Genomic DNA, 26,352 nt, shown 5'->3' on the forward strand with positions numbered 1-26,352 from the left:
CCTGCACCTGCCCGCCTGTCCAACATCACTACTCTGGACGGCTCTGACTTGGACAACTACGTGGACAACTACAAATACTTAGGTGTCTGGTTAGACTGTAAACTCTCCTTCCAGACCCATTTCAAACATCTCCAATCCAAAGTTAAATCTAGATTTGGCTTCCTATTTCGCAACAAAGCATCCTTCACTCATGCTGCCAAACATACCCTTGTAAAACTGACCATCCTACCAATCCTCGACTTTGGCGATGTCATTTACAAAATAGCCTCCAATACCCTACTCAACAAATTGGATGCAGTCTATCACAGTGCAATCCGGTTTGTCACCAAAGCCCCATATACCACCCACCATTGCGACCTGTACGCTCTCGTTGGCTGTCACCTCGCTTCATACTCGTCGCCAAACCCACTGGCTCCATGTCATCTACAAGACCCTGCCTAGGTAAAGTCCCCCCTTATCTCAGCTCGCTGGTCACCATAGCATCTCCCACCTGTAGCACACGCTCCAGCAGGTATATCTCTATAGCCTCTCCTTTCAGTTCTCTGCTGCCAATGACTGGAACGAACTACAAAAATCTCTGAAACTGGAAACACTTATCTCCCTCACTAGCTTTAAGCACCAACTGTCAGAGCAGCTCATAGATTTCTGCACCTGTACATAGCCCACCTATAATTTAGCCCAAACAACTACCTCTTTCCCTACTGTATTTTATTTATTTATTTATTTTGCTCCTTTGCACCCCATTATTTTTATTTCTACTTTGCACATTCTTCCATTGCAAATCTACCATTCCAGTGTTTTACTTGCTATATTGTATTTACTTTGCCACCATGACCTTTTTTTGCCTTTACCTCCCTTACCTCACCTCATTTGCTCACGTCGTATATAGACTTGTTTATACTGTATTATTGACTGTATGTTTGTTTTACTCCATGTGTAACACTGTGTCGTTGTGTGTGTCGAACTGCTTTGCTTTATCTTGGCCAGGTCGCAATTGTAAATGAGAACTTGTTCTCAACTTGCCTACCTGGTTAAATAAAGGTGAAAAAAAAAAAAAATTATTGAAAAACATTCTCTTGTCAGAGGAGGCTGGTTTGATATTGATGAGGATGTTTTTTCTTGAATACCAAATATGCCATTTATTGTTGTTGTGGGGGGAAAGCTGAAGGGAGGTGTTCGTTTTGGAAGTATGTTGATCTTTTGACTCCGACATGGAGCAGACCTCCTACATACCAGCCCCTTGTGTCACACCTAAACAGGCTTGGTTATCAGTGCAAACTTGTGATGCTGAATTTTGGGAGCCGTCATGTACATGTGCTGACAACACTTCAGATTGCAGGCCTGCATAGAACAAAGGCAAGCCAGCTCGTAAGGTACTGCTCCGTGTCAGCGGTCACGGGCAGGATAGCTGTATGGAGAAGAATGTGCTTTCTATATTAATAAGTTTCCAGATATCCATATCCTTCTCGACTGTAATGTAATTTGTGGGTTAAAATAAAGTATTTAAAATGTGTATTTATGTTTGTGTTTGTGTCAGGAGCCTGGGAATGAATATGGTATCTTACCTTTCTGTTGAGTTTTCCAATGAAACCTCACATAAATCATAGCCTGCTTCTCTCTGCACTGATACATCTATGAGGGGGTTCCACTCGCACCAGGAACTTTCCATAGTGTGTTCATTATCAACTCCTGACTTTTCCTAAGCACGAAATCCATAGATATACTGTATTTTGCTTATCTCAGATTTTCATCCAGGAGTAGGCTATGCTGTGTTAATGTATAGAAATTATGAGTAACACCTATAAGCAAAATCATGTCATCTGTACTCCCCTTATCAGTGGTCTGGACAACACCTGTGACTCCCAGAATATCCTCAGTCTCTTAGTGCCAGACAAGTCTTTGTTAACAGCATTGCCATCCAATGACATCAGACTGTAGTCTAGCCGTGCTCACGTATCCCTCCCCACAACAACTGAATAACTTGTCATACCTGCATGCAAACTAATGAGTCTGGGCTGCAGTGACTGAGCATGCTCGAACCGGAAGGGAGGGTGTGAGATGGTGTGAGCATGCTCTAGTGTGTTGTGATGTCTGGAAAGATAGAATATCCTACTGTTATGTTGCAGTAGACGCTCCACCGGCATATTTCGTTCCCATAGGAAACAACGTAAGGAGCTGTCCGTTTCAGCACTTCATAGGCTACCGTCGCCTTTGTGTATCTACATCACGTAATGTCTATTTCAATTTGATGACCTCCACACTTGATGGAACTCGAAGCTGCGGACTGCAGTGCCAATAACAGCGTGTTGCCTGCGGTACGCCGGTGTAATAGACAACGCATCTCTTATTCCGTGGGCTATGCTATATAGTAACATGCGATCAGACCAACTCACCGAAACCTTGCTGTCCTTCTGCAACGTTTAACCAACATAATGTTCCGGTAAGTGACACGTTTTAAACATTCGCATGTGATTAATCAACAGGATGTCACGTTCCTCTGCATGTCGTTTGTTATAGGTTCAATGATATCAAATGGCAAAAGTAGCATTCTTCTCCGACATATCAATGACTAATATCAGGACATTGTACCATGTTTTCGTGGTGTACCTTTAGGATGTGCAACCTCTAAGAGTGTCGTCGATGTTGCTGTAATGTATCTATTATTTTGTACCGCATTGCATATTTTGGTAGTACACATTGGCAAATTAAGTTTTGCTCGTAAATGGAAAAGTTGTGTGTGATCGAATACTGGGTCATATGGATTGTGAGCTACGTGAGGAGATTGTAAATTAAGATTTTTATCAGGATGTGGGCAATTCCATGGTAACGGTATAGCACTGAGACTCTGATTTTTCACTTTAAAATGTATGCCAAACAAAAACCATTGATTTCAAGGTTTAACAAACCATATCGTGCATTCGGAAAGCATTCAGGCCCCTTGAATTTCTTCACATTTTGTTACTTTGCAGCCTTATTATAAATGTGTTTTTTTTAAACGCGAATTCATTTACACACAATACCCCATAATGACAAAGCAAAAAACAGGTTTTTAGAAGATTTTGAAAATGTATTAAAAATAAAAACCGGAAATATAACATTTACATAAGTATTCAGCCCTTTATTCAGTACTTTGCTGAAGCACCTTTGGCAGCGATTACAGCCTTGAGTCTTCTTGGTATGACACTACAAGCTTGGCACACCTGTATTTGGGAAGTTTCTCCTATTCTTCTCTGGAGATCTTCTCAAGCTCTGTCAGGTTGGACTTGTCCAAAAGCCACTGGCTGTGTGCTTAAGGTCGTTATCCTGTTGGAAGGGGAACCTTCACCCCCAGTCTGAGGTCCAGAGCGCTCTGGAGCAGGTTTTCATCAAGGATCTCTCTGTACTTTGCTCCGTTAATCTTTCCCTTGATCCTGACTGGTCTTCCAGTCCCTGCCGCTGAAAAACATCCCCACAGCATGATGCTGCTACCACCATGCTTCACCGCAAGGATGGTGCCAGGTTTCTGTCATTCAGGCCATAGAGTTCAATCTTGGTTTCATCAGACCAGAGAATCTTGTTTCTCATGGTCTGAGAGTCTTTAGGTGCCCTTTGGCAATCTCCAAGAGGGCTACCATATATATTTTACTGAGTGGTGGCTTCCGTCTGGCGACTCTACCATAAAGTCCTGATTGGTGGAGTGCTGCAGAGATGGTTGTCCTTCAGGAAGGTACTCCCATCTCCACAGAGGAACTCTGGAGCTCTGTCACCTCCCTGACCAAGGCCCTTCTCCCCCAATTACTCAGTTTGGCCGGGCGTCCAGCTCTAGGAAGTTTATTGGTGGATCCAAACCACTTCCATTTAAGAATGATGGAGGTCACTGTGTTCTTCGGGACCTTCAATTCTGCAGAAATGTTTTGGTACCCTTCCCCAGATCTGTGCCTTAACACAGTCCTGTCTCTGAGCTCTACAGACAATTCCTTCAACCTGGTGTCTTGATTTTTGCTCTGACATGCATGTCATCTGTGGGACCTTATATAGACAGGTGTGTGCCTTTCCAAATCATGTCCAATCAATTGAACTTACCACAGGTGGACTCCAATCAAGTTGTATAAACATCTCAAGTATGATCAATGGAAACAGGATGCACCTGAGCTCAATTTTGAGTCTCATAGCCAAGGGTCTGAATATTTACAGTTGAAGTCGGAAGTTTACATACACTTAGGTTGGAGTCATTAAAACATGTTTTTCAAACACTCCACAAATTTCTTGTTAACAAACTATAGTTTTGGTAAGTCGGTTAGGACATCTACTTTGTGCATGACACAAGTCATTTTTCCAACAATTGTTTACAGACAGATTATTTAACTTATGTATCACAATTGCAGTGGGTCAGAAGTTTACATACACTAAGTTGACTGTGCCTTTAAACAGCTTGGAAAATTCCAGAAAATGATGCCATGGCTTTAGAAGCTTCTGATAGGCTAATTTACATAAGTCAATTGGAGGTGTGCCTGTGGATGTATTTCAAGGCCTACCTTCAAACTCAGTGCCTATTTGCTTGACATCATGGGAAAATCAAAAGAAATCAGCCAAGAGTCTGGTTCATCCTTGGGAGCAATTTCTAAATGCCCGAAGGTACCAAGTTCATCTGTACAAACAATAGTACGCAAGTATAAACACCTTGGGACCACGCAGCCATCATACCGCTAAGAAAGGAGACACGTTCTGTCTCCTAGAGATGAACGTACTTTGGTGTGAAAAGTGCAAATCAATCCCAGAACAACAATAAAGGACCTTGTGAAGATGCTGGAGGAAACAGGTACAAAAGTATCTATATCCACAGTAAAACAAGTCCTATATCGACATAACTTGAAAGGGGGAGGCTTGCAAGCCGAAGAACACCATCCCAACCGTGAAGCATGGGGTTGGCAGCATCATGTTGTGGGGCTGCTTTGCTGCAGGAAGGACTGGTGCACTTCACAAAAAAAGATGGCATCATGGGGGAGGGAAATTATGTGGATATATTGAAGCAACATCTCAAGATATCAGCCAGGAAGTTAAAGCTGGGTCACAAATGGGTCTTCCAAATGGACAATGACCCCAAGCATACTTCCAACGTTGTGGCAAAATGGCTTAAGGACAACAAAGTCAAGGTATTGGAGTGGCCATCACAAAGCCCTGACCTCATCCTAGAAAATGTGTGGGCAGAACTGAAAAAGTGTGTGCGAGCAAGGAGGCCCACAAACCTCACCAGCTCTGTCAGGAGGAATGGGCCAAAATTCACCCAACTTATTGTGGGAAGCTTGTGGAAGGCTTCCTGAAACATTTGACCAAAGTTAAACAATTTAAAGGCAATGCTACCAAATACTAATTGAGTGTATGTAAACTTCTGACCCACTGGGAATGTGATGAAAGAAATAAAAGCTGAAATAAATCATTCTCTCTACTATTATTCTGACATTTCACATTCTTAAAATGAAGTTGGGATCCTAACTGACCTAAGACAAGGAATTTTTACTAGGATTAAATGTCAGGAATTGTGAAAAACTGAGTTTAAATGTATTTGGCTAAGGTGTATGTAATCTTCTGACTTGGGGCGACGCACAATTGGCCTAGCGTCGTCCGGGTTAGGGAGGGCTTGGCCGGTAGGGATATCCTTGTCTCATCGCGCACCAGCGACTCCTGTGGCGGGCCGGGTGCAGTGCGCGCTAACCAAGGTTGCCAGGTGCATAGTGTTTCCTCCGACACATTGGTGCGGCTGGCTTCCGGGTTGGATGCGCGCTGTGTTAAGAAGCAGTGCGGATTGGTTGGGTTGTGTATCGGAGGACGCATGACTTTCAACCTTCGTCTCTCCTGTGGCGGGCCGGGTGCAGTGCGCGCTAACCAAGGTTGCCAGGTGCATAGTGTTTCCTCCAACACATTGGTGCGGCTGGCTTCCGGGTTGGATGTGCGCTGTGTTAAGAAGCAGTGCGGATTGGTTGGGTTGTGTATCGGAGGACGCATGACTTTCAACCTTCGTCTCTCCCGAGCCCGTACGGGAGTTGTAGCAATGAGACAAGATAGTAGCTACTAAACAATTGGATACCACGAAATTGGGGAGAAAAAGGGGTAAAACATTTTTTTCATAATAATCAATTATAGAATAAGGCTGTAACTTATCAAAATGTCGTAAAAGGGTCTGAATACTTTCCGAATGCACTGTATGCCTTAAATAAATAAAAAATACACCTGAATACTGACGAAAAGTAATAGAATAAAGGCTCTACTCAAAATGTTTTAGCATAATATATTTACTGAAAGTGTTTTCTATTCAATCTGTGTAAAAACATTGAATTGTTTAATTTTGTGAGGAATACCTCTGTAACATTTAACTGCATTTTCAGCAATTGCCACAGTGAGTGGCAGTGAGTTTATGAGATTGTCATGTTGCTATTGTCAACATACATACCATTACTAATAGCCTACATTGAATGTTGAATTAGTTCTACATCAGATGAGGTCTTGGTATAACTAAACATAAAGAGACCCTTACAATAAAACAACATCGACAACTCACCTGAAAAATGAAAGTGAGAAAAACATTTTTGTTGAACATGTGGTTGGTTTTCAGACACGTGTGAAGTTTCACATGTTCAGTTCTAGTTTTTGTTCCCCACACATACATTTTTACCACTTCATGCTATATATGGTCTCCAATTCAGGGAACGACCCTCCTTTCCCTTCAGAGGGAAACTAGCAGTGGGATACCGGGTTGCTATGTTGTTGGAATGAATGTGCCAAAACCTTCAACTGGAAAAAAGGCAGTGAAAGCAAAGGCATGGGTAACAACCAAAATTGGGGATAATTGCAGGAAAGAGGGAGATATTTTATTTAACTGTGTCACCTGGAAAACAATTTCTTTGCATTCACATTTAAACATTTTGTTTGCAATAATAAGAGTGTTGTTCTCGACTTCAGAAGTTTTGCTTGATATTAATATGGCACTTACTCACTAGAGGATTGCACTATATAATAACACTGATAGTCAGTTGTTTAAAGCGTGAATTCTTAATTGAAACTTTAACGAAGTGTTTTCCCATAGTTTGGGTAAAACACTAAGAGATGACGTTAGAGAAATGCAACCACTCTCAAATCCATAGACTATTCTATGGATCAAGGACTGACCATCCATGATATCACCGTTTTTTGTTTTCTTAGTTTTCTTACATGTGAAACTGCAAATTAGATTTTGACATGTTATTGTGTTTTTCACATGTGAACTTGCAACTTTACATGTGAAATTGAGATTGTAATGTGTGTGTGACAATGTTACGTTAGGAGGTAGGTGAAGGAGTCAGGCAAAAGAGAGCAGAAATGTCTGAGATGCGTACTTTTAATAGGCAAGTCCACCAAATACAGGTATGGCACAATCCAAAAGTCAAACGCCCTCAACAACAGACACACCCGTTACTCACGCAAGGAGGAACAAACAAGCTCCTAAATAACACTCTAATTAAATGCGTGAAATAAAAAATATTGGGCACAACCTCACTGAGCTACATCACAAAATAAATTGGTGATGGCCAGTAGGCCGGCGACGCCGACCGCCTCCCGAACAGGGAGAGGAACTACCTTCGGTGGAAGTCGTGACAGTGTGAAGTTTTCTTACATGTGAAACTGCAAAAACATTTTTTTTAACAGTATTGATTTTCACATCTAAACTTACATGTTAAAAACATGTGAAATTTAGACATGAGTTTTTCACATGTGAAACTGCATATCCAATTCTCACGTGAATGTTTTTAACATGTAAAACTGCAACTTTCACATGTGAAACTGCAATCACGTGTAAGGTGAAAACATGTTATTCTCCTCACATGTGAAAAGGTGGTGTTAACATGTGAACTCAAAATGCAATAAATGTGAAAATATGGTTTCACATGAAATTTAAGCAAAAATTTTACATATGTTTTTTTCTTGTAAGGAGAGGCCTAGTACAGATACAACATTTCCCATAATGTATGATGATATATATGCTAATGATGATGAATTATACTGCAGAGACTGCTCGATTTTACAGCTGCCTTAGGGGAGAAGGATACATGACCATTCCAGGCACCCTGTCAAATGCTTCCTTGGAAAATAGTAACCCTCTCCTCTATTACTAAGGCCAGCCGAAAGTGTCTGTCTTCATTTGTTGCACTTTATGAAGTGCTTGCTTTCCCCAGAGTCTTCAACCAGGCTCCTCTCTCTGGCTATTAGCTCTGTGATGGGATGACAAAGGTAGCGATATTGTATCACTGTATTCCCAATGCTACTGTCCTCCCCACCCCATACATTCTTAGAAAATGATTTGCTATCTAGAACCTAAAAAGGTTCTTCGGCTGTCCTCATAGTAGGACCCTTTACACAGAGGGTCTAACTAACATGGTACCCAAAATAGTTCTACCTGCAACCAAAAATAGTTCTACCTGGAGCCAAAAAGGGTTCTCCTATGTGGACAGCTGAAGAACCCTTTTGGAATTCTTTTTTCTAAGATTGTACACAGAGACATATCTACAGATACTGAACTGACAGAGCACGCACACACACACCCACACAAAGATACCTCCTTTATCACCTTTGCAGTTCTGCTTGCCATTGCATTTCCCTAGAAACACCACAGCAGTTAAGTATTCATAGATTTCAGATGCACAAGAATCTTCTCATGTTATCACTGAGAACTATCTGCAAAAACTTAAGTTGGATGGTTGCACCTCATTATGAATGCCTTAAAAACATTTTGTAGACAATCTGGTGTCTGATCTGTTAATTGATCACAAATTGATCATGAATTGGAAAATATGTCTAGTGTAAGGCCCAGGTTAATGACTAAATTGTGCGGTAGCACTGTATATCTTAGAATGATTTGTCTATTGTGTATTGGGGCTTTGATTTGCAAGCAATGCAGGAACATAATAGCTGTGAAATAAGATCCACAACAGATTGCATCTAACATAATGCCCAGGAACCCAACATAATGCCCTGATAACATGTTATGTTTCAGAGACAGGATAAAGTGGTATACAGCACTAACCATGTCCGAAGGAACCTAATTGATTCTTGGTGTAACAGTGTTTGTGATTGTCTGCTGACCTCTTTATCTCGCATTGTTAGCCAGGCTAAAAAAACAGCACACTATTGGTGACTGATCAAGCTTGAGAGATTATTTTGTCTTCCTCCCACGTTTTTGTTTTGTTTCCTTCCATACGCACGCACGCGCACACACACACACACACACACACAGTTTCTCACTCCCTCTCACTAACCCCTATGCTTTTGTCTTTTTCATCATTTTGTGCTTTTGTGTTTTTCCATTTGAAATCATTGGATGGCTAAGGAGCTCATAGATTGTACAGTCATATTCATCCCATAAAGAGGTTCCTGACTGTGCTGCTAATTTTAAATAGATACTGAGCAGGTCAATATTGTTGTTGTTGTTGTTGTTGATTTGGATCGTTTTAGCCTTATCATTAGGCTAATCTTCAGACAGTCCTTCAATTTACAGTTACATACAAAATGCATACAAATACAATCAAAATGCAATCAAAGCCATGGACAATAAGGTTAAGCCAAACAAGCAATATCACATTGTAGGATTTGGGGTGGTGCTGCTGGCACTAAAGAGGGCAGTTTACATTTGGAATCTGTGATTATGTCAAGCTTTTCACGTTCCTGCTGCTATAATTAGGGGCTGCTACAGAACTAGCACAATCTGTGGAGCTGTCTTGGCTTTGCTGCAGATGGAGGGCTTTGCAGTAGCCTTGTGTGATTAATGAAAATAAAACCTGTTAAAGAGGCACTCTGTTATTGTTAGAGCCGAAATGCCTCCTCTGCTACTTTGTTTAGAGCTGTGTTTTGGCCTGTGAGAGTCAGAGAGAGAGTCTAAGTGTTTTAGCTTGCATTCTTGGCATGTGTGAGATGTTTGTTAAGTGCTATTTCATTGCCAGTAATATATTTCGTAGTCTGTTATTTGGTAGTCAAAATGTCCTTTGGAGAGTCGTGCTTAATAAATGTATGTCACCCTACATATCTACTTCCAATGCCAATTAAGGCATTGATGTCCAAAATGGCTTGAATTAATACACATTTTTTTTTGTTATAAACCATCAAACCATTTATAACAAATAATGTTTTTTATTACTTCAATCAATTTTTGATCATACAAGGTTATTTTTTTACATTTATTTTACCTTTATTTAACTAGGCAAGTCAGTTAAGAACAAATTATAATTTACAATGACGGCCTACCAAAAGGCAAAAGGCCTCCTGCGGGGACGGGGACTGGGATTTAAAAAAAAAAAACAATATAAATATAGAACAAAACACACATCACAACAAGAGAGACCACACAACACTACATAAAGAGAGACCTAAGACAACAACATAGCAAGGCAGCAACACATGACAACACAGCATGGTAGCAACACAACATCACAACAACATGGTAGCAACACAACATGATAGCAGCACAAATATTATTGGGCACAGCCAACAGCACAAAGGCCAAGATGGTAGAGACAACAATACATCACACAAAGCAGCCACAACTGTCAGTAAGTGTCCATGATTGAGTCTTTGAATGAAGAGATTGAGATAAAATAAAAAGGTTAGGCAAATAGTACTTCTCTAGAACATTTTAGATAGAACGTGAGAGAGAAAAACTAGCCCCATTCACATTAAAGTGTTTGGGCACTACTAACTTGTCGCATGTCTTATTATGATATTATTTTAGTACCCTCAATACAACAGTGACATTGTTTGTCTTTGTAAAGTGGACTGTGGACAACGAGCCAAATTGCCCCAACGGTGGAAGCAATCAAGATAATCCTATAATTTGATTGGCCTTAACACTATTTGTTTGAAATGGAACACTGTACATGATTAGTAATGACTATGGTTTGCTTTTACGGTGGGCTATAGCGAGGCTGCTTAAGCTTCAATGCTTTTAAACCCCTCCGCATGCATCTGCCTTCAGCAGTGCTGACACTGCTCAAAGGTAAAAGCTGGCTTCAGTGGTGCATTCTGCAGAGATAGCTTGTTGTGATAGTCAATAGGTCGCTCTGAAATTCTGATGTCTGTTATGAGGATGCCCTGCTATGAGTGAAGCCGTGTGATTGTGCATGTTTATCCATATGCTGTTGTCTGTTGCAAAGACAGGCAACACTAATCTGTTACGCAAGATGAGAATCTTGGAAGCAAAACCAGCAGAGGTAAATGTCTTCAAATCCTGCAAGCGACTTATTCATAAATAGTAAGCTTAAGCATACGTTTTCAAATTCCATTTCCTGTCTTCTGAGAGGACACAATTAGTTGACTATCATTATTTTTGCTACCAAATATCCCCCATATTCAACAGTGTGCAGGGGAACGCATGGCTGCAGACAGTGACACAGGAGTAGGGCTACAGATGAGACGACAAGCCAGGGTACATTTGTGTAAATTACCTGTCAGCTCCACAGTTTCCGTTGGAGGTCATGGGTAGAGAGGTGGCCAGCTGCCTTGCAGCACTCTCCTATTGTGACTGGTAATAGGTTTCACTTGACTGCGGGCAAAGGTTTTCACTGGCAGTCCCGGTGTCATCACGCTAAAGGTTTGTTCTGAGAGGATGGCTGTGTTTACAGAATGCCATGTTTTGGGATTGGCCAAGGCTGTTAGAGGAGAGGAAAGTTACGGCTTCTTCTCTTCACCCGTCTATTGTTTATCAGGGCTCGTAAATCCTCTGTGCTCTCGAGTTATCAGTGTCTGCTGCTGGTGGCTCGTCCTGTCAGAAAGACAGTTCTGCCTGCCTGTCTACTTGCCCATCCGTCCGTCCATCTGTCTATCTCTAACTAGACAGTTAATGTGTATGTCTTTGTCTGCTGAGCCTTTAGTCCAGACTGTGAACCCCAGCATACAAGCAGACAGGAGAATCAGTATTTTATAGAAGAAGAGCAATAAGTTGTTATTTCAATTGATCGTCACTGTGCTGTTGAGTCATTTGGTACACATTAGAGATTGTCACACCAAATAACAGACTTTCCATCCTGAGTGAAGTGTATATGCGTTTTCACACAGGATGGAAATGCATAGAATAAGATAGGTTCACTCTTTTATTTAAAGCTACCAGCGATGCTCTTTAATATTTCAAAAGACTGAAAGTGTGCTATACTTTCTTCCTGTGCTGATCTGAGTGTCTGAGAATGCTTTTAGACTTCACAGCTAGATCTCTCAACTGTGACTCCTGATGCAACACGTTATGACTGCATAGTTCTGTATCTCAAACCCTTTGAGATACACTACATGACCAAAGGTATGTGGAAACCCCTTCAAATTAGTGGATTCGGCTATTTCAGCACAACCGTATGCTGACAGGTGTATAACATCGAGCACACGGACAACTGTAAAGTTGGTGGAGGAGGAATAAAGGTCTGGGGCTGTTTTTCATGGTTCGGGCTAGACCCCTTACTTCCAGTGAATGGAACTCTTCACACTACATCATAAAATTACATTCTAGATGATTCTGTGCTTCCAACTTTGTGGCAACAGTTTGGGGAAGGCCCTTTCCTATTTCATCATGACAATGCCCCTGTGCACAAAGCAAGGTCCATATAGAAATTTGTCCAGATCGGTGTGAACGAACGTGACTGGCCTGCACAGAGCCCTGACCTCAATCCCATCGAACACCTTTGGGATGAATTGGAATGCCGACTGTGAGCCAGGCCTAACCGCTCAACATCAGTGCCCGACTTCACTGATGCTCTTGTGGCTGAATGGATGCAAGTCCCCGCAGCAATGTTCCAACATCTAGTGGAAAACCTTCCCAGAAGAGTGGAGGCTATTACAGCAGCAAAGGGGGAACCAACTCCATATTAATTCCCATGATTTTGGAATGTGATATTCAACAAGCAGGTGTCTACATACTTTTGGTCGTGTAATGTATCTCTCTCAATATCACCATTATAGGGATTATATCAGTTTCGATGGAACTGATAGGCGCTTGGGGTAAGGATTAACGTGGCTGAACGACGATACGGAAAATATAGAGCTAGCGGGATTTTCCATGCACCAGTAGAACAGAGACGCTACCTCTGGTAAGACGAGGGGTGGGGGTGTGTGTCCATTTGTCAATAATAGCTGGTGTGCGATGTCTAATATTAAAGAAGTCTCGAGGTATTGCTCGCCTTAGGTAGAGTACCTTATGATAAGCTGTAGACCACACTATGTACCAAGAGAGTTCTCATCTATATTATTCATAGCCATCTATTTACCACCACATAACGAAGCTGGCACCAAGACCGCTCTCAACCAACTCTATAAGGCCATAAGCAAATAACAAAATGTTCACCCAGAAGCGGCACTCCTAGTGGCCGGGGACTTTGATGCAGGCAAACTTAAATCAGTTTTACCCCATTTTTACCAGCATGTCACATGTGCAACCAGAGAAAGAAAATCCTAGACCACCTTTACTCCACACACAGGGATGCATACAAAGCTCTCCCCTACCCTCCATTTGGCAAATCTGACCATAATTATATCTTCCTGATTCCTGTTTACAAGCAAAAACTAAAGTACAAGTGACTCGCTCAATATGTAAGTGGTCAGATGACGCGGATGCTACACTACAGGACTGTTTGCTAGCACAGACTGGAATATGTTCCGGGATTCATCTAATTGAGGAGTACACCACCTCAGTCATCGGCTTCATCAATAAGTGCATCGACGACGTCTTCCCCACAGTGACTGTACGTACATATCCCAACCAGAAGCCATGGATTACAGGCAACAGCTGCATCGAGCTAAAGGCTAGAGCTGCTGCTTTCAAGGAGACTAATCAGTACACTTATAAGAAATCCCGCTATGCCCTCAGATGAACCATCAAACAAGCAAAGCGTCAAACAAGCAAAGCGTCAATACAGTCTGTATTCCCCGTTCACCCACAACTGCATGGCTCTGATGCTCGTCGGATATGGAAGGGCTTGGAAACTATTACGGACTACAAAGGGAACCCAGACACGAGCTGCCCAGTGACGCGAGCTAAATGCCTTTTATGCTCGCTTCGAGGCAAGCAACACGGAAACATGCACGAGAGCACCAGCTGTTCTGGATGACTGTGTGATAACGCTCTCGGTAGCTGATGTGAACAAAACCTTTAAACAGGTCAACATTCTCAAAGCCGCTGGCCCAGACGGATTACCTGGACATGTACTCAAAGCATACTTGGACCAACTGTCAAGTGTTTTCACTGACATTTTCAACCTCTCCCTGACCGAGTCTGTAATACCTACATGTTTCAAGCAGACCACCATTGTCCCTGTGCCCAAGGAAGCGAAGGTAAACTGCCTAAATGATTACCGCTCCGTGTCTCACATCTGCCACGCTGATCCTTAACACTGGGGCCCCTCAGGGGTGTGTACTTATCCCCTTCCTGTATTCCCCGTTCACCCACAACTGCATGGCCAAAGATGACTCCAACACCATCATTATGTTTGCTGATGACACAACAGTGGTAGGCCTAATCACTGACAATGATGAGACTGCCTATAGGGAGGAGGTCAGAGAACTGGCAGTGTGGTGCCAGGACAACAACCTCTCCCTCAATGTGAGCAAGACAAAGGAGCTGATCATGGACTACAGGAAAGGAGGGCCGAACAGGCCCCCATTAACATCGACGGGGCTGTAGTGTAGCGGGTCGAGAGTTTCAACTTCTTTGGTGTCCACATCACCAACGAACTATCATGATCCAAACATACCTAGACAGTCGTGAAGAGGGCACAACAAAACCTTTTCCCCCTCAGGAGACTGAAACGCTTTTGCATGGGTCCCCAGATCCTCAAAAGGTTCTACAGCTGCACCATCGAGAGCATCCTGGCCGGTTGCATCACCGCCTGGTATTGCAACTGCTTGGCATCTGACCATAAGACGCTACAGAGGGTAGTGCAAACGGCCCAGTACATCACTGGGGCCAAGCTTCCTGCCATCCAGGACCTATATAATAGGCGGTGTCAAATGAAAGCCCATACAATTTCATAACACATTTTACTTCTTTTTAGAGGAACAAGTTTTTATATTTTCTTGAATTATTAAAGTCACCCATATTCATTGCACAATATGTTTACATTATTTATGGTGCCTATGAATTGTAAATATGGCTATATTAACCCTAAACCTACAGCTCATGCTGAAGGTTTGTTATCATTTGTTTATTCAGCTATATTAGGTACATGTTTGGACGTGTGTGTGTTGAAAACTATTACTTTCCCGTAGTGAGTACCCTATACTACAGAATCAGCATTGGTCAGGGTCTATCTGGCTATTGTTGTTCAAATCAAACAACAGGTGTAGACTTAGTGTAATGCTTACTTACGGGTCATTTTCCACCAATGCAGATTTAAACATAAATATTTAAATAATAATAATGACACAAGAAATAAATACACAGTGAATAACGAATAACAATAGCGTGTAAAAAATAACATGGCTATTTCAGGGAGTACCAGTACCGAGTCGATGTGCAAGGGTAGCAGGTGATTGAAGTAGCTATTTACAGTACATATAGTTAGGGGTGAAGTGACTAGGCAACAGGATAGATAAGAGACAGTAGCATTAGCGTATGTGGTGAGTGTGTGTGTGACAGTATGCGCGTGTTATGTGTGTGTGGGTGTGTGTATGTGTGTGTTGGGGTGTCAGTGTAAGTACAGTATGTATGCGTGTGTGGGTAGAATCCAGTGTGTGCATAGAGTCAGTGCAAGAGAGTTAGTGCAAAAAAGGTAAATGCAGGTAGTCTGGGTAGCCATTTGATTAGCTATTTAGCAGTCTTGTTTAGCCGTCTTATGGCTTGGAGGTAGAAGCTGTTCCGGGTCCTGTTGGTTCCAGACTTGGTCCACTGGTACCACTTGCCATGCGGTAGCAGAGAGAACAGTCTATGACTTGGGTGGTTGGAGTCTTTGACAAATTTTTTGACCTTCCTCTGACACCGCCGGTATGGATCCTGGATGGCAGGGAGCTCGGCCCCAGCGATATACTGGGCCGTACACACCACCCTCTGTAGCGCCTTGCGGTTGGGTGCCTTGTAGTTGTCTTACCAAGCAGTGATGCATCCAGTCAAGATGCTCTCAATGGTGCAGCTGTAGAACTTTTTGAGGATCTGAGGGCCCAAGCCAAATCTTTTTAGTCTCCTGAGCGGGAAGAGGGCACGACAGTGTGGGTGTGTGTGGGTTGCAAAATAAATTATCAGGTTTTCCAAAAATCCTGGTTGTAGGAATCTGGATTGCCTGCTTTTTTTTCTCTTTTGTTTTTTAACCTATATTTAACTAGGCATGTCAGTTAACCTTGTCAGCTCAGGGATTTGATCTAGCAACCTTTCGGTTACTAGCCCAATGCTCTAACCACTAGGCTACCTGCCGCCCCGCTTATTTCCTCCTGATTCTGGGAACCTCCAACTGGGATTTCAGGAAAACCAGAGAATTTATTGAAAGTTCCAGGAATTGTGCAGCCCTAGTGTGGACCATGTTAATTTCTTAGTGATGTGAACACCAAGGATCTTGAAGCTCTCAACCCACGCCACTACAAGGCCCTCAGTGTGGATGGGGGCGTGCTCGTCCTTCTGTTGTCCTGACACCACACTGTTCCTCTCCTAACTCCCTCCTGAACTCTATTCCACATATCACTCTTCCCTTCTGCCCCAGTGCCCTCTGTGCCTAGAAATCAACCCTCAAACTACTGTACCCACCACCACACTCACTCCTACCCTTTACACAGTGTGTTTGGCAGAGTGAGAGAGCGGTCCAGCTGGTGTGCGTGTGCTGATTGGTTGGTGGTGCATTCGGTGGGTGTGGTCTGAGGAAGCGTTGCCTGCAGGGGAAAGCTGGCCAGTGTAACAGCAGCCTGTAGTAGTAGTAATAGGGCAGTTCCATGGATCTACTGCATACTGCAGCCGGGTAGGGGAGGGAGGAAGGAAGGAAGGAATTCAAGAAGACGGGCTAGTCATGTGGGAGGTGTAAATCCACTGTGGATGAGCGCGCTAAGAAGAGAAGAGGTGAGTATGTGATAGAGGAGAGACGAGAAGAGAGGCAGGGAGGAGTAGAGATTTGGCTCTGTGTGAGACTGCAGCTTCTGTCTCTGCCGCTGCTATTACTGTGCTGTGTGTGCACCGTCGATCAAGATAAGGCTTTACTAGGAGAACAGAGAGCCCTGACAGAAGATGAAGTTGTATCTAATGTTTGGGCGTGATTATGATGACAAATGAAAGATATAATGAGATCCTACTAGTCAGAGCATGGTAAAGTAAGAATGCATGCTCCCATGGGTGTGTGTATGAGGTGTGTATGTACATGTGCATGTGTGAGCGATAGAATGTGTTAGTGAGTGTGTACATATTCATGGGCGTATGCATGGGGCTATGTTTGTGTATACGCAGAATATGAGTATGAATATGTTAATGCATGCACTTAAAGTAGTTTTTCTGTCCCACAATTATGGCTTTTACAGATAAACTGGGCAGGTTGAATACAGGTGTGTGTGTGTGTGTTATTGTCAATAGCAAACAGGTCAGTATAGGCATATACAGAGGGGCAAAAAAGTATTTAGTCAGCCACCAATTGTGCAACTTCTCCCACTTAAAAAGATGAGAGAGGCCTGTAATTTTCATCATAGGTACACTTACACTATGACAGACAAAATGAGAAAAAATCACATTGTAGGATTTTTCAGGAATTTATTTGCAAATTATGGTGGAAAATAAGTATTTGGTCACCTACAAACAAGCAAGATTTCTGGCTGTCACAGACCTGTAACTTCTTCTTTAAGTGGCTCTGTCCTCCACTCGTTACCTGTATTAATGGCATCTGTTTGAACTTGTTATCAGTATAAAAGACACCTGTCCACAACCTCAAACAGTCACACTCCAAACTCCACTATGACCAAGACCAAAGAGCTGTCAAAGACACGAGAAACAAAATTGTAGACCTGCACCAGGCTGGGAAGACTGAATATGCAATAGGTAAGCAGCTTGGTTTGAAGAAATCAACTGTGGGAGCAATTATTAGGAAATGGAAGACATACAAGACCACTGATAATCTCCCTCGATCAAGATCTCACCCCGTGGGGTCAAAATGATCACGAGAACGGTGAGCAAAAATCCCAGAACCACCTAGTGAATGACCTGCAGAGAGCTGGGACAAAAGTAACAAAGCCTACCATCAGTAACACACTACGCCGCCAGGGACTCAAATCTTGCAGTGCCAGACGTGTCCCCCTGCTTAAGCCAGTACATGTCCAGGCCCGTCTGAAGTTTGCTAGAGAGCATTTGGATTATCCAGAAGAAGATTGGGAGAATGTCATATGGTCAGATGAAACCAAAATATAACTTTTTGGTAAAAACTCAACTCGTCGTGTTTGGAGGACAAAGAATGCTTAGTTGCATCCAAAGAACACCATACCTACTGTGAAGTATGGGGGTGGAAACATCATGCTTTGGGGCTATTTTTCTGCAAAGGGACCAGGACGACTGATCCGTGTAAAGGAAAGAATGAATGGGGCCATGTATCGTGAGATTTTGAGTGAAAACCTCCTTCCATCAGCAAGGGCATTGAAGATGAAACGTGGCTGGGTCTTTCAGCATGATAATGATCCCAAACACACCGCCCGGGCAACGAAGGAGTGGCTTCGTAAGAAGCATTTCAAGGTCCTGGAGTGGCCTAGCCAGTCTCCAGATCTCAACCCCATAGAAAATCTTTGGAGGGAGTTGAAAGTCCGTGTTTCCCAGCAACAGCCCCAAAACATCACTGCTCTAGAGGAGATCTGCATGGAGGAATGGGCCAAAATACCAGCAACAGTGTGTGTGACAACCTTGTGAAGACTTACAGAAAACGTTTGACCTCTGTCATTGCCAACAAAGGGTATATAACAAAGTATTGAGATAAACTTTTGTTATTGACCAAATACTTATTTTCCACCAGAATTTGCAAATAAATTCATAAAAAATCCTACCATGTTATTTTCTGGATTTTTTTTCTAATTTTTCTGTCATAGTTGAAGTGTACCTATGATGAAAATTACAGGCCTCTCTCATCTTTTTAAGTGGGAGAACTTGCACAATTGGTGGCTGACTAAGTACTTTTTTGCCCCGCTGTACATGTATATAGGCATAGGCATCTGAAATCCTTTGCTATGGCTCTCGGTAGGGAAATAGTGACCAGACGCTCACAGTTTCCTTACCTTTGTCATAGCCAGTAGCTTTAGATCCGTCATCAAGGTAGCGCATTTTCACTCTGTTCACCCAGATTAAGATCACTTTATTGGTCAATTACACACAAGGTCCAACAGATATTTGACCTCCGTTGTTAACCCAACCCGTCCAAAAGACACACATACATATACAGGTAGTGGGGCCAACCAGGTCCCTCGCTGGAAAACAGCGCTAATTGAAAGCAACAAACTCGTATTAGTTCTTATCGAGTCTTAAAAAATGCTATTGTTTAGGACATATTCACTGAGACGTTTTTTCTCCTGTGTTTGTCACATCTAAGAGAGTCAGTCTCCAAGGACTGAGTAGTTTTTCTCATGCATGAGATGTCTGTGGTACAAAGAAAGGAATAACAATTGAACACATTTAATCATAGTGGTGATGTAGATTCAATATGCATTTTCACTCCTGCCTCCATATACAGCCACTAATAAAATGTATTTGACCCTCCTGGTAATAGCTCTGATGCTCCATGAATCAATAAATGGATGGACACATAATCCTCCTTTTAAACTGAACAGGGTAGTGCTGGCACAGAAAGAGCATTAAGTTAAAAAGGATGTTTCCTAGAAAGAAAATAGGTTTATTTGGGCTGTGGGGTGTCTTGGTAACGTTTTTACAAATATTTGTTTTTGTCATTCTTCATTATGTTTTTAAGAAGTCACTAAAGCAGGGAAGATTAGATCTTTAACTGCCACAAGGTCATGTACAACTTCATGACATTCCGCTAGTGAGTACTAATGGAAAACATGTATTTTCTCCATCTCTCTCTTTTCTCTTTTCTCTCTCTCTGACATGCACACACACACACACAAACAGACAGACAGACACACACACACACACAGACACACTCTCTCCCTGTAGGCATTACAGTTTTTGTAATGTTACCCGTAATGTTCCCCTAATGTTTGAGTGTCCAGTTTTTCGTTGGTTTGGGGGAACAGCCTATGTTAGCAAAAAACCTTCTGAGAACCCTTTTAGCACGCTTTGGTGTAACAGTTAGAAGAACATTCCCTTAATGTCAAGCAGAACTTATTTAGAAAGTGTTCACAATTTTTCTCTGAATATACAGCATTAATGTTCTAGATGCCTGTTATGGGACGTTGCAAGAACATTCATGTGTCCAGTAACCTTTATTGTTACCATGACAAAGACCAAAGCCGGCGGGAGTACCGTTGAGGACGGTAGTGTCTCCGATCAAAAGAGAGTTCTACAAGCAACTGTGACAACAACAAGAAAATAGCTTCGAGTATTTTGTCCAAATACTGGTGGAGTCAACTAATAAAAGAATGGGCGACCTGACCAGAGAGGTCGAGGACCAGAAGAACAGTTTACAGTTCTCCCATGGTCAGCTCGATGAGTTTAAACAGGACAACGGCAAGATGACAGCAATCTGTAAGTCATTGAGAGAGGACATCAGTTATATATGTGAATCCATGATAACAATGACAGAGAAATCAGATTATCTCCAGGGACAATCAAGGCGGGAACAACATGATTGTGGACGGAATTGCAGGATCTCCACATGAGACCTGGACGGAGTCTGAGCACAAAGTAAAGGAAATGATCTTGGAGAAAGATGGACCACAGGAAGATTGAGGTGGAGTGCGCCCACGGGACTGGAAAACCCACCACCGGTGACAGCCCCAGGCCGATAGTGGTCAAGTTCCTGAGGTTCAAGGACAAGGTAGCTGTTCTGGAAAGAGCTAAGAACTTGAGAGGAATGTATATCTTCATCAACAAGGATTATCCTGAAGCTGTGCACCAGACGTGGAAAGAACTTATCCCAGCCATGAAAGCTGCCAGAGCGCGTGGGGACATTGCTTACATCTGCTATGAGAGGCTCATTGTCCACCCTCCCTCCCAAAGGCCTGGAAGGGATGAGAGAGCCAAGCCTATGGGATCGTAGCTTCAACCCTACAGCACAAACACACACACCAACTGATTAATGGACTGGTGAATGTATTTAAAAAAAAATCTTGCTATGTTTGCTATTTTCCATATTATGTCTATCTCTGATAGGCTAACCAGGAAAGGGAGGAAAATAGTCCATATGTAGCCTTAGAAATAAGGTTAATGAAATCAATAATTTGCTAACAACAGATAACATTTCTATATTTCTGACTTAGATAATTAATTTGATGATACAGCAGTAGCAATACAAGGATATAACATACAGTACCAGCCAAAAGTTTGGACACAACTACTCATTCCAGGGTTTTCTTTATTTTTACTATTTTCTACATTGTAGAATAATAATGAAGACATCAAAACTACGAAATAACACATATGGAATCATGTAGTAACCAAAAAAGTGTTAAACAAGTCAAAATATATTTTACATTTGAGTTTTTTCAAAGTAGCCACAGCTATGCACACTCTTGGCATTCTCTCAACCAGCTTCATGAAGTATTCACCTGGAATGCATTTCAATTAACAGGTGTGCCTTGTTAAAAGTTAATTTGTGGAATTTCAAGTTAAGTTTGAGCCAATCAATTGTGTTGTGACAAGGTAGGGGTGGTATACAGAAGATAGCCCTATTTGGTAAAATACAAAATCCATATTATGGCAAAAACAGCTCAAATAAACAAAGAGAAACGACAGTCCATCATTACTTCAAGACATGAATGTCAGTCAATTCAAGAAATGTCAAGAACTTTGAAAGTTTCTTCATGTGCAGTTGCAAAAACCATCAAGCGCTATGATGAAACTGGCTCTCATGAAGGCCGCCACAGGAAAGGAAGGCCCAGAGTTATCTCTGCTGCAGAGGATAAATTCAATAGAGTTAACTGCACCTCAGATTGCAGCCCAAATAAATGCTTCACAGAGTTCAAATTGTAGAGTTTTGGTTCTAACCGTGTGTCTTTGTGAGACGCAGAGTAGGTGAACGGATGATCTCTGCATGTGTGGTTCCTACCATGAAGCATGTAGGAGGAGGTGTGATGATGCTTTGCTGGTGACACTTTCAGTGATTTATTTAGAGTTCAAGGCACACTTAAACAGCTTGGCTACTACAGCATTCTGCAGCGATATGCCATCCCATCTGGTTTGCGCTTAGTAGGACTATCATTTGTTTTTCAACAGGACAATGACCCAACACACCTACAGGCTGTGTAAGGCTATTTGACCATGAAGGAGAGTGATGGAGTGCTGCATCAGATGACCTGGTCTCCACAATCACCTAACCTCAACCCAATTAAGATGGTCTACTTTCCTGGGGACCTGCATATTGACTGATTTTCATCAAGATGTCTGCTCAGGAGGAAGCTTCTCACTGTAACCAGTGCCTGTAATCTGGTTCAGGATATTAGTCAACCTACCAGGGTGTTTACAAACACTACAGGAACAAGATCCTCTACATGTATTGATCACATTTTTACTAATACTGTAGAACTTTGTTCTAAAGCTGTATCCGTACCCATTGGATGCAGTGATCACAATATTGTGAAAGCCAAAGTTCCAAAAGCTGGGCCTAAAATAGTGTATAAGAGATCATACAATAGATTTAGCTGTGACTCTTATGTGGATGATGATATTTTGTTGGTCTGGTGTGATTAATAAGCGGTATTCATACAATGCAATTGAAGAATTTATGAAATTGCTTCTTCCAATTATTGAAAAACATGCGGTTGAAAAAATCCTAAGGGTCGACCTAGAATTGGACCCAGGTTCTTTGCTGTTAGGTCTCCCTAGTAGGCATATTACTTATGTGTGTAAGAGGAGGCTTTAAAAACATCCTGACCTTCGCAGCGAGGAAAAACATCCTCTTACAGTGGATTAATGACAAGGTCCCTTCTGTTAAGGATTGGCATGAGATACTACTTGAATGGGATCCATTAGAATATCTGACATGTACATTACATTCTAAAACAGATCAGTTCTACAAAATGTGGGAACCTTATTTAAATGACCTAGAACCTGATTTATCAGCTATTCTGCTGCAAGGATTTACTTTGGTGGTTGTTGACCTGTCTCAGGATTACACTGTAAATTCCATGTGTTGGACCCAATTCCTTTTTTAAACTGAGCTTTTGTGTTTAATTTCTGTCTTTTTTGTTGTTGTTTTTTGTTTCTTTGTTATTCTTATTTTATCTTTGTTACTATATCTCTTAATATGGGATAAAATTGTGAAATGTCAATAAAAATACTACTACAAAAACCATGCACTTTAAGAAACTGACTGTTAGAGCTGTTAAGGTTCCATGGATTGAGGAGGAATTGAAACTGTATGGTTGAAAGAGATTGGTCAAAAGGAGTGGCTAGCTAATAAAGTTACTGCAAATGGAGAAATTATGTGACTAAACTCAAGAAAAAGAAGAAACACTTTGGAGTACTTTCAATTAAATTATGGGCAGAAAGACAAATTCTACTCCATCTTTCATTGAATCAGATGGCTTATTCATCACGAAACCATTTGATGGTCAAATCAAATCAAATTGTATTTGTCAGATGCGCCGAATACAACACCTTACAGTGAAATGCTTACTTACAAGCCCTTAACCAACAATGCAGTTTTAAGAAGAAAAAATAAGAAATAAAAGTAACAAATAATTAAAGATCAGCAGTAAAATAACAATAGTGAGGCTATATACAGGGGGTACCGGTACAGAGTCAATATGTACATGTAGTTATTAAAGTGGCTATGCATAAATAATAAACAGAGAGTAGCAGCAGCGTAAAGGGGGGGCAATGCAAATTGTCTGGGTAGACATTTAATTAGATGTTCAGGAGTCTTATGTCTTGGGGGTAGAAGCTGTTTTAGAAGCCTTTTGGACCTAGACTTGATGCTCCGGTACCGCTTGCCATGTGGTAGCAGAGAGAATAGTCTATGAGTAGGATGACTAGAGTCTTTGACCATTTTTAGGGCCTTCCTCTGACACTAGCTGGTATAGCGGTCCAGGATGGCAGAAAGCTTGGCCCCAGTGATGTACTGGGCCGTACATACTTCCCTCTTAGGTGCCTTGCAGTCGGAGGCCGAGCAGTTGCCATACCAGGCAGTGATACAACCAGTCATGCTCTCGATGTTGTAGCTGTTGAACCTTTTGAGGAATTGGGGATCCATGCCCAATTTTTTCAGTCTCCTGAGGGAGAATAGGTTTTGTCGTGCCCTCTTCACGACTGTCTTGGTGTGCTTGGACCATGTTAGTTTGTTGGTGATGTGGACGCCAAGGAACTTGAAACTCAACTTGCTCCACTACAGCCATGTCAATGAGAATGGGGGCGTGCTCGGTCCTCCTTTTCCTGTAGTCCACAATCATCTCCTTTGTCTTTATCACATTGAGGGAGAGGCTGTGGTCCTGGCACCACACAGTGCCTGGCCATGCAGTCATGAGTGAACAGGGAGTACAGGAAGGGACTGATCACGCACCCCTGAGGGGCCCCCGTGTTGAGAATCAGCATGGCGGGTGTGTTGTTATCTACCCTTACCACCTGGGGGAGGCCCGTCAGGAAGTCCAGTATTCAGTTGCAGAGGGAGGTATTTAGTCCCAGCGTCCTTAGCTTAGTGATTCGCTTTGAGGGCACTATGATGTTGAACGCTGAGCTGTAGCCAATGAATAACATTCTCACATAGGTGTTCCTTTTGCAATAGAGATTGCATCATCTGTGAATCTGTTGGGGCAGTATGCAAATTGGAGTGAGTGTAGGGTTTCTGGGATAATGGTGTTGATGTGAGCCATGACCAGCCTTTCAAAACACTTCATGGCTACAGACATGAGTGCTACGCGTCCGTAGTCATTTAGGTAGTTTACCTTAGTGTTCTTGGGCAAAGGGACTATGGTGGTCTGCTTGAAGCATGTTGGTATTACAGACTCAGGCAGGGATATGTTGAAAATGTCAGTGAAGATGTTAGCTTGCCAGTTGGTCAGCGCATGCTCGGAGTACACTTCCTGGGGATCTGTTTAAAGGTCTTACTCATATTGGCTACGGAGAGCGTGATCACACAGTCGTCCGTAACAGCTGATGTTCTCATGCATGTTTCAGTGTTACTTGCCTTGAAGTGAGCATAGAAGTAATTTAGCTTGACTGGTAGGCTCGTGTCACTGGGCAGCTCGCGGCAGTGCTTCCCTTTGTAGTCTGTAATAGTTTGCAAGCCCTGCCACATCCGACGAGCGTCGGAGCCGGTGTAGTACGATTCGATCTTAGTCCAGTATGTACGCTTTGCCTGTTTGATGGTTTATCGGAGGGCATATCATGATTTCTTATAAACTTCCAGATTAGAGTCCTGCTCCTTGAAAGCGGCAGCTCTACCCTTTAGCTCAGTGCGGATGTTGCCTGTAATCCATGGCTTCTGGTTGGGGTATGTATGTACAGTCACTTTGGGGATGACGTCATCGATGCACATATTGATGTCGCCAGTGACTGATGTGGTGTAATCCTCAATGCCATCGGAAGAATCCCGGAACATATTCCAGTCTGTGCTAGCAAAACAGTCCTGTAGCTTAGTATCTTCTTCATCTGACCACTTTTTTTATTGACAGAGTCACTGGTGCTTCCTGCTTTAGTTTGTGCTTGTAAGCAGGAATCAGGAGGATGGAATTATGGTCAGATTTGCCAAATGGAGGGCGAGGGAGAGCTTTGTACGTCTCTCTGTGTGTGGAGTAAAGTTGGTCTAGAGTTTTCTTCTCTCTGGTTGCACATTTAACATGCTGGTAGAAATTTGGTAAAACCGATCTAAATTTGCCTGCATCAAAGTCCCCAACCACTAGCAGCACCGCCTCTGGATGAGCATTTTACTGTTTGCTTATGGCCGTATACAGCACATTGAGTTCGGTCTTAGTTTCAGCATCGGTTTGTGGTGGTAAATAGACAGCTACGAAGAATATAGATGACAACTCTCTTGGTAGATAGTGTGGTCTACAGCTTATCATGAGATACTCTTCCTCAGGCGAGCAAAACCTTGAGACTTCCTTTGTCTTTAATAAAGAGAGGCTCTTCTTTTTTTAACATCACACTCCACAAAGCATGTCCTGCAGGCTCCTGTGTGACTGTATTGTGATGGAAGGTGTGTGGTTTTGTGTTTGGAAAAGTGGTGGCGTTAAGTGAGTGAGAAGGGAAATGGTTGCATATCCAAGAAGCAATGTGCGTGTGAGCAGGGTTTGTGAGAGAGAGCTTTCAATTTTGTGCAGATG

General features: G+C 42.4%; 1 protein-coding gene across 2 annotated transcripts in view; it reads left to right on the top strand.

Annotated features, from left to right (window-relative positions):
* Nucleotides 1-2,030: 2,030 nt before the first annotated feature.
* LOC110499153 (uncharacterized) overlaps nucleotides 2,031-26,352 on the top strand; it is a 114,884-nt gene continuing 90,562 nt past the window's right edge. For both annotated transcript variants that reach the window (XM_090212625.1, XM_021576100.3), the window contains exon 1: nucleotides 2,031-2,440. The gene's annotated coding sequence lies outside the window, so the exon portion shown is untranslated. The remainder of the gene's footprint in view (nucleotides 2,441-26,352) is intronic.

This window comes from Oncorhynchus mykiss, chromosome 20, assembly GCF_057628025.1.
Source record: "Oncorhynchus mykiss isolate SJ-2025 chromosome 20, ASM5762802v1, whole genome shotgun sequence".
NCBI classification, from domain to species: domain Eukaryota; kingdom Metazoa; phylum Chordata; class Actinopteri; order Salmoniformes; family Salmonidae; genus Oncorhynchus; species Oncorhynchus mykiss.